General features: G+C 44.2%; 1 long non-coding RNA gene across 1 annotated transcript; it reads right to left on the reverse strand.

Moving 5' to 3' along the window:
* Window positions 1–1,461: 1,461 nt before the first annotated feature.
* LOC120676389 lies at window positions 1,462–3,873 on the reverse strand. Its single transcript, XR_005675799.1, has 3 exons — window positions 3,157–3,873; window positions 2,889–2,958; window positions 1,462–1,841 (listed from the first exon to the last, which is right to left on the reverse strand). It is a non-coding gene; the product is annotated as an uncharacterized LOC120676389 (long non-coding RNA).
* Between the last annotated feature and the right edge of the window lie 5,678 nt (window positions 3,874–9,551).

Raw genomic sequence — 9,551 nt, forward strand, 5'->3', positions numbered from 1 at the left:
GTTGTTATACTTTTATCATCATTATTTTTTCATGCAATTTTGAACTCCAATGATTATATATTATTAAATATCATAACCTATCAAAATAATGATAAAATTTTTTGATATATTTTTTCTAACATTTGCTATGATGTGTACTATCATCTTATAAAATTTCAACTTAAAACTCTTTCTATGCATGTAGAAATGAAAAGGACAAATTGTATTTGGAGGTAATTTGAACCAAAGAGCATAGTTTGGTGGGTTAAATGAACCAAACTATAGTTTAGAGGGTTATCCAGACTTTAGCTATAGTTGAGGGGAGTAATTTAGACTTTTTCCTTTGTTTTATTTCTCCTTTTTATACTAATTTGTTTGCCATGTCTACATGTTCTTCATTTGTATGAATAATTTATTTGTGATATGATCGTGTTTGACTCCAAGTGAACTATTTGTTCCCAAATGGATAAATTTGTCATTTATTATCAACTAATTTGTTCACAAATTTAAATTATTTATTCACTTAGTACACTAAACTTTTTATTTATAAGAATAATTTATTTGTGATATTACATTTCTTCTCTACGTAGAACAATTTGCTTGGTTGTGAAGTCTTTTTTCCACTTTCTAGGATAACTTGTTCGCGATGCTAAATAAAATATACTATTGTTTGCTCATCATATTTAAACATTTGGTCACAAAAAAATATTTGTTCTCATTGTTCAAGTATTTGTTCACAATAGTCAAACGGTTCTAGATTAATATACAAATATATTCCTAAAAACTATCATTCAAATATAGTTAAGTGCAGCCTTATTTAAAAGATCTTATCTTAAGAAATATACTGGTGCAATCAGAATTTAGTTTGATAGTTGTTTGATATTTATGGTACTTTAGTTTCAAACCTTATTCCACCTAGAATGATTTTACTGTCTTGATTTTGGTCGTATGCATGCGTACTCCCTCCGTTCTAGAATGTAAGGTATCGAAAGGTTCAAGTTTTGCACTTGAATATAAGTTATTCTAGGAGTTTTGGACATGTATTAAAGAAATCATTTGATTATCCATGGCTCTTAGCTTATCTTTTTTTTATTCCTTCCCTCGCTTAAGAACAACTTTAATTACAGTTGGTAAACTAAGAGCTCTTGGATGATACATGTGTCTATTGTTCTCTCCCTTAATCTATTCTAAAATTGCCAGAATACTTTATATTACAGGACGGAAAGGGTACTCCTCTCTCTCCCCCATTAATCGTGTCCTCGACAATTTAACCAAGATAATGGAATATAATAAATTCGTGCGTGTGTGCATGCTGCTTTTTTCAGGTGCTAACAGAGAACTATGTCACCTTTTGTGATACATAACCGCGCCCGCGCTCAATTGGGAGCTTATTACAGCCATCGAGTTTAGCACACAACACAAATGTTTGTGTTGAGTAGTATCTATAAAGCCTATAAAGTTAGTCCCCACTAAAAGTTATTAATTCTGTTTCTCTCAACATGCAAGCTATCCACGTCATCATTCACTATGACATTTTATTTATGCCTTCTACCGATTTTCTGTGCACAATCGTAAGTCACTATTGTAAGCCATCAATTCTAGTGCAAATAATTCCTCCACCACAACAAACACACCTGAAAGGAGCTGAAGAAAACCAAAGGCCGTCACTGCAACACGAAGAAACCCAAAGATCGTCCCTGCAATCGAGTTTAAATAACTCCACTCCACCTCCGGCATTCCATGCCCTACTTGGCACGGCTGTAGCTAAGGGCACCGTCGACTTCCATCTTCGGTAATGCCGCCGCCATGCTGTAGGGCTGCAACCTCCATGCCCGCCGTTCGCTCCCCAACCAGAGCAGCATCTAGAAAAAAAATGAGATAAAAGGTCTTTGGTGATGTTTACGCTCATCTTCAAGGTGTTTGGTTTTCAATCTCCTTTTTTATGGGTTTCTGATGGGGAGGAAAAGAGGTGGGTAAAGAATAATATAATAATAAGGCTGAACTCAGCAGCATCCCCCTGTCGTCGCCACCGCACACGTGGCCTGCCCCCGGCCCCGCCACCTCCGCCCACCCGCCCGCCACCTCATCTTCTCGATGCCTCCACGCCTCCGCGTCCGCGCTCCGCGGGATGCTGCTGAGGTCAGCCTAAGAATACAAGAATAAGGATTAAAGTGAGAAAAAGAAAAAAGAAGAAGAAATGAAAGGAGAAAAGGAAAAGTAGAGAAAATAAATAGGAAAAAATAAAATGAGAGGGAAAAAGAAAAAAGTATAAAGAAATAAAAAGAAAAAAATTGTCTCATACAGTCATACTTTACGAGTGCTATTCTGTCGTTAATCTTTTATTTAGCTAAAATAATCTTCCTTCTATATTTGAAGTCCCGCAGCAACACGCGGGGAATCACCTAGTTATGATTCATACTGAGGACACAAACCATACCACCACGCCTCTTCAACTATCAAACACAAAAAATACTTTCATATCCCTTAAACTTTTTTATGATGATATATAAATAAATCCAACCATTAATCCAATCATATTTCGGAAAGGTTCATGGTTGTTTTGGGGAAAACGACAGCTTAGTATGACTATGGATGTTTTTTTTTTGAACAAAATGACTATGGATGTTGGATGTACAAACATTTTCTGATTTTAACATCTTTCCATGTGGTAAATCAATCAGATTTGCATGACAGACCCACATGTCATTGTCTAGCTTGGCTAACTTGGAAAAGCCCACGATGAAAAAACGGGCACGTTTCATATACAAATGATCCCACATTATCATTTACCGATGGATCAGTGTTTGCAGTTCTAAAAATGCAATTATTTCATTAAGAAAACGATGAATAGGTGATGAAATAATTTGTCGAGTAATCAATGGATGCCTCACTGCGTCATGCAGTATCACCTTCTATTTCGGTTGTCCGCGCCCTCCGGTTTTTCCTCCTCCTCCACCTGTGCTGCTGTGCGTCGTCTCCCTGAATAAGAGGCCATTCCCTCCATACCATTATAAAAATTCTCAATTCCTCACGTACCACTAAAAAAATTGCTGTTCCCACTCAACCAACAGTCCAACTTTCTGTTGACTCATGTGCCACCACCGTCTACTTCTGTCAGTTGACTGTCCGTTTTGACCAAAAGATAACAGAAATAGGAGGAACAAATGTCAATTTTACCCTTTCCAATCTCTAGCCTCCAGCGGTGGTGCAGCGGCGAAAATCATGCCGGTGCGGCTTCCTCCAGCGGCGAGCGGGTGGGGGCAAGTGCAGCTCCAACCGGCGAGCAGGTGGGGGGAGCTGCAGCTCCGGCGGCGAGGCGGGCCGGGCGAGCTCCAGCTCCGGCCGGCGAGGCGGGCCGGGCGAGCTCCAGCTCCGGCCGGCGAGGCGGGCGGGGGCCCTTGGACCGGCCGGCGGAGCGCGACCGCTCAGTGCGGTACCGCTTTCGGAGCTTCTCGATCTTGTGGCAGCACTGCACGCCGGACTTGGACTTGGAGCTTCTCGATGAGCGTGAGGGTCTCCTCGTGCGTCAAGCCTGGCGGCGGCAGCCTCCGCCCGGAGGGCCCTGCGCAGAGCCCCATGCCTCCCATCGAGGAGGCCGCGGCCGCGGCGGCGACGACGGGCGCGGCTACCGAAGGGAGGTCTGGGGAGGAGACATCGTCCCGAGCCGCGTCGGAGGACGAAGAAGACATGACCGGTCAGCGGCGGTGGCGGCGAAGGGAGGCGGCTAGGGTTTGGTGGTGGAGGAGATGGGGAACGGAGGCGGTGCGGTGCGGTGGTGGACCGTTGGGGATAAGAGCAGGAGGAGGAGGGAGGCCGGCGCGCGCTCACGGCGGGCGGGGGCGCCGGCGAGGTAGAAGGAGAGAGGGAGAGGTCGGAAGGTGAGGGAGAAGACTGACATGCAGGACCCACTTGCAGGAAGGGTAAAAGAGATATTTGAAGCTGCTGTTAGCCGCCGTTCCATCAAAATCTAACAGTAGTAGTACGTGAGTCCAAGCAAAATTAGATCGATGGTCGGTTGGCACAGCGAGAAGTTTTTCCGTGGCATGCATGGAATTGGAAACATTTTTAATGGCTCGCAGGGAATTGATCGATCCCCTCCCTCACTCTCGCGTAACACACACAGAGTTCCATTCCATCTCACGTCCCTTCTCTTCTCGATCAATCCATTTACCCGTCGGTCGATCTCGAGGAGGAGGAGGAAGGGGCAGGAGGATGCTGGACACGACGGACGACATCGCGGAGGGGATATCGTTCCAGGCGTTCGAGGATGACTGCCGCCTCCTCGCCACCCTCCTCCACGACGTCCTCCTCCGCGAGCTCGGCCCCCGCTTCATCCACATCCTCGAGCGCAACCGCATCCTCGCGCAGGTACCTGCGATCCGCTCCGCCGTCGCATCGCCGTAGATCATGCACTGGGTTTGGCCGTTTGCCACCACATTTATCGATCGATCTCATCACCCCCCGTACTCGCACCGCGCTGCGCTCGATGTATGTTATGTTAACTGATGATCTGACAATCGTTCGGTCGGCGCGCGATCGATCGTCCAATCGACCAGAGCGCCGTCTCCATGCGCGCGGCGGGGATGGAGGACACGGCGGCCGTCGTCGAGCGCCAGCTGGAGGCCGACCTGGCCGCCATGCCCCTCGAGGACGCGCTCTGCGTCGCCCGGGCCTTCTCGCACTACCTCAACCTCATGGGCATCGCGGAGACCCACCACAGGTAGGGGTAGGCTCGCTAGCATTTTGACGCTAGTGTATATTTATTTGCACGATGTGCTTATGAATTTGTGATCCGCCTTGGTACAGGTTCCTGTGTCAATTACGTTCTCGTTCAAGATTAAATTGGGTTTACGTTGTAATATATACAATATTTTAAAAATGGGCATGTGCATTAGTTTACAACTAGCCAGCATAAAGTAATATTTTTGTTGCAAACATTTTGAATGAACCCAATTTCAGACTTAATTTACAGTACGAGTCACTCAACCTGAAAGGCTCATCTCCCACATGCTTATGAATTTATTGTGATTGTCATCGGGAATATTCTGCTGCGACATGTTTGACAGCTTTAGCAATGGTCACTGTTGGAGAATGGTACATTGGTACCAGCACGTTAGTGCCGGTCCAATAGGAGCCGGCACTAACGTGTATGAACCGTACAAAGCGGGCACGTTAGTGCCGGCTAGACACTCCAGCCGGCACTAACGTGCCATCCCCCAACGGTCAGCCCGTCTGCCACAATGGTCAAAAGACACGTTAGTGCCGGCTGGGAATTCTAGCCGGCACTAACTTGGTCAATTGCATATTAGTGCCGGCTGGTAGTTCTAGCCGGCACTAAACATACACACTTAGTGCCGGCTAAAACCACCAACCGGCACTAACTTGCCCCGCATAAGCCAGGCACTCCTTCTTCCCCAGCCCGACCATTTCATTTGGCCGAGCTCCTCCTCTCTCTCATGGCGTGTTAGAGGGGAGGTGCTGCCCATTTCGCCCCAAATTTGTGAGGATTTCACACATCCAAGTGCACCAAAGGTTAGTAGCTTCTTTCACTCTTCTTTTCACGGTGTTTATTCTTTGTTTCATGCTTTCTAGATAAAGAAAATGGGGATTTTAAGGTTGAGGAAAAATGAGCATAATTTTCCGATTTGTTCATTAATTTGAGCAAAATAGAATCAATTTGTTACTTTTTAGAGAAGGTTTTCTAGATAGTTTGACTATGACACATTTAGAGTAATTTTTTTGAATTATTTCACGGGGACATGTGTATATGTTATTATGCAAAATTTTAAGGATTTTAAGGATGAGGGAAATGGGCATGATTTATTAATTTGTTCATTAATTTGAGCAAGGTAGAATTGATTTGTTGCTTTTTAGATAATGATTACTATATAGTTTGACTATCACACATTTAGAATGATTTTTTTGAATTATTTCATGGTGACATGTGTATATGTTATTGTGCCAATTTATTTTGCTATTTAGTTTAAATTTACTAGATAGGTGGCCTATGACACATTTACATTTTTTTTGAATTACTTCATAGTAACCTGTTTTTACTTTTTAGGGATAATGAGCATGATTTTTTTTAATTTGTACAGATGGACCGGCAATGGATGCACGGAAGCTGGAGCACCTCGGCGTGGATTCAGGGTTTAGATTCTTTTCTCAAGGCGGCAATGGCAAATAGGTCGCCAAAGGGTTTAATGTATTGTCCATGCAGTGTTTGCGAAAATAAAAAGGAATTCCGAAAAAGAGATACTCTATGGAATCACCTGGCCTTGAATGGTTTCATGAGTAACTATAGCCTTTGGACTAAGCACGGCGAAGTTGGAGTTATGATGGAAGATAATGAAGAAGATGACGATGGTGATAACAATCTTCCAGATTGGGCATGGGTTCATGAAGCAGGTGGCTTTCAAGATGAACCAATGGACGAGGGTGAAGCAAATGTTGCACAAGAGGAGTCACCTGACGAGCTAGGTCAGGCGTTGCTTGATGCACAGAAAGACAGTGAAACTGTGAAGGAGGCATTAAAGTTCGAGAAGATGTTGGAGGATCACAAAAGGCCGTTGTTCCCTAGTTGCAAACCGGAGCAGAAGAAGTTGGGTACCACGCTAGAGATGCTGAAATGGAAGGCAACTAATGGTGTCACCGATAAGAGATTTGGTGAGCTATTAAAGATTGTAAAGAACATGCTTCCTGAGGGTAATGAACTGCCGTCAACAACATACGAAGCTAAAAAGATGGTTTGCCCTTTTGGATTGGATGTGCAGAAGATTCACGCATGTCCTAACGACTGCATCCTGTATCGCGGCGAATACGAGAACTTGGAAGCTTGTCCTATTTGTAGCGCATTGCGGTATAAGATCAGGCGAGATGATCCAGGTGATGTTGATGGGCAGCCGGTAAAGAAGAGAGTTCCTGCAAAGTTGGTGTGGTACTTCCCTATAATACCACATCTGAAGCGCTTTTTCAAAAACAAGGATAATGCTAAGTTGATACGGTGGCACAAAGAAGACCGTAAGGAGGATCACATGATCAGACACCCAGCAGATGGGTCCCAGTGGAGAAACCTTAACCGAGAGTATCCTCAATTTGACAACGACCCAAGGAATATAAGATTTGCTCTAAGTGCGGATGGAATGAATCCGTATGGTGAGTTTGGCAGCGCTCATAGTACATGGCCCGTGACCCTATGTATGTTCAACCTTCCTCCTTGGTTGTGCCTGAAGCGTAAGTTCATCATGATGCCGGTGCTTATAGAAGGGCCAAAAGAACCTGGCAACGATATTGATGTGTTCCTGCAACCCTTGATGGATGATCTCTTACTGCTCTGGAAAGAAGAAGGAGTACATGTGTGGGATGAGTATAAACAGGAGTCTTTCAACCTCCGAGCTTTGCTTTTTGTATGCATCAATGATTAGCCTGCACTTGCAAAACTTTCTGGACAATCGAACATGGGATACATGGCTTGCACCCACTGTTATGATGAAACCGATGGCATTTATTTGAAACACTGTAAGAAGTGCGTATACATGGGCCATCGCCGATTCCTTCCTACCAATCACCCCCTAAGAACCGAAGGGAAGCATTTCAAAGGAGAGCCCAAAACTCGTCCTAAGCCTCTGTTCCGTAATGGAAAGCGTGTGTTCTCGATGATCAAGGATGTGAAGGTAGTATTTGGAAAGGGTCTCGGTAGCCAACCTGTTTCGAAGGATGACCAGGGACATGTTCCAATATGGAAGAAGAAGTCTATAATGTGGAACCTACCTTATTGGCAAGTCTTACAGGTTCGCAACGCAATTGATGTGATACATCTGTCGAAGAATCTTTGCGTCAACCTACTAGGCTTTCTGGGAGTGTATGGTAAGTCAAAAGACACATTGGAAGCAAGGCGCGACATGTGGATGCTAGCTGGACGACAAGGCTTGCAACCCGAGAAGAGAGACAAAGGATGCCACTATTTAAAACCTGCCAGCTATAATCTGAGCAAAGAGGAGAAGGAAAGTATGTTCGATTGCTTGAACAGTATCAAGGTCCCGTCTGGGTACTCCTCAAATATACAGGGCATAATAAATGTGAAAGAGAAGAAAATCCAAAACTTGAAGTCCCATGACTGCCACATTCTGATGACACAATTACTTCCGGTTATACTGAGAGGTGTTCTACCAGAAAATGTGAGATTGGCAGTTGTAAAGCTTTGTGCATTCATGAATGAAATTTCACAGAAAGCAATTAATCCAAATAATCTAATAAAGCTGCAGAAAGACATTGTCGAATGTCTTGTCAGCTTCGAGATGGTCTTCCCACCTTCCTTCTTCAATATTATGACACACCTTCTAGTTCATATTGTGACAGAAATAACTATCCTGGGTCCTGTTTTTCTACACAATATGTTCCCTTTCGAGAGGTTCATGGCAGTATTGAAGAAGTACGTGCGTAAACGTTCTCGCCCAGAAGGATGCATTGCTATGGGCTATGGAACAGAGGAGGTCATTGAGTTTTGCGTTGACTATCTTCCTGATCTCAATCCGATTGGGCTCCCCATGTCACACCATGAGGGGCGACTAAAGGGAAAAGGCACACTAGGAAAGAAATGTAATGTGAACATCCCTTGTAGTGAATTCAGCCAAGCAAACTTCACGGTTCTTCAGAATTCATCCAAGGTGGCTCCATATATTGATGAGCACATGAATATTATACAGTCTGAAAATCCACAGAAGAATCTTGCTTGGATTACACACCAACATATAAAAACTTTTGACGGTTGGTTCAGACTAAAATTATTGGGCAACAATACAGTTGATCAAGAACTTCAATGGCTGGCCAGGGGACCATCAATCACTGTCCAGCAATACCAAGGTGTTGATGTTCACTAACACCCCCGATTTGTATACCGCAAGCGCACGGTTCGTGGTAGCTTTTCCCTTAGAGTATTCCCCCAAGGTTTATCAATCCGTGGATCGACAATAAACTTACTAGGGTTTTCCATCTAATCTAACAGATCTATCCTAACATGAAGCATTAATTGCATATAAAAGGTGAACCTTTGATAGATATGAGTGATGTACGAAGGTTGATCTCATCCATGAACATCGGTAAGGATAAAGCATGACCGAAGGCATGACTAAACCTATCACACGCATTCTAGTTGTAGTTCTAGCTAAACGAGTAAGATCAACAGGCATCTCATCCAAAGCCTCTTTAAATCAAAACCTCCAATCCGATCCCTCGATACCCAACCTACTTAGTGGCAACAGCCTGTCACGACGCCACCCCTTTCAACGGGATACCCTGAAGCAAGTCGAACCCCCTTTGGGTAGATCCGGTATGAACTTCTAGCCACCATAGCTACAAGAACACCCCATGCAATCTATCTCAAGAATAGATCTAGGAATAAGCGCACCCAAAGCAAGAACGAAATCGAAAGAGGAGAGACATGATCGCTAAATAGATCGGATGACATGAAGACATTACTCACATAATAGATTCATTTGGATCGCCACCACCGCGTATACACCATTGACGACTCCAACTAGCTCATGAACTCCACCATGACACAACCACGCAGG

The sequence above is a fragment of the Panicum virgatum genome, chromosome 5N (assembly GCF_016808335.1).
Source record: "Panicum virgatum strain AP13 chromosome 5N, P.virgatum_v5, whole genome shotgun sequence".
In the NCBI taxonomy this organism is placed as follows: Eukaryota; Viridiplantae; Streptophyta; class Magnoliopsida; order Poales; family Poaceae; genus Panicum; species Panicum virgatum.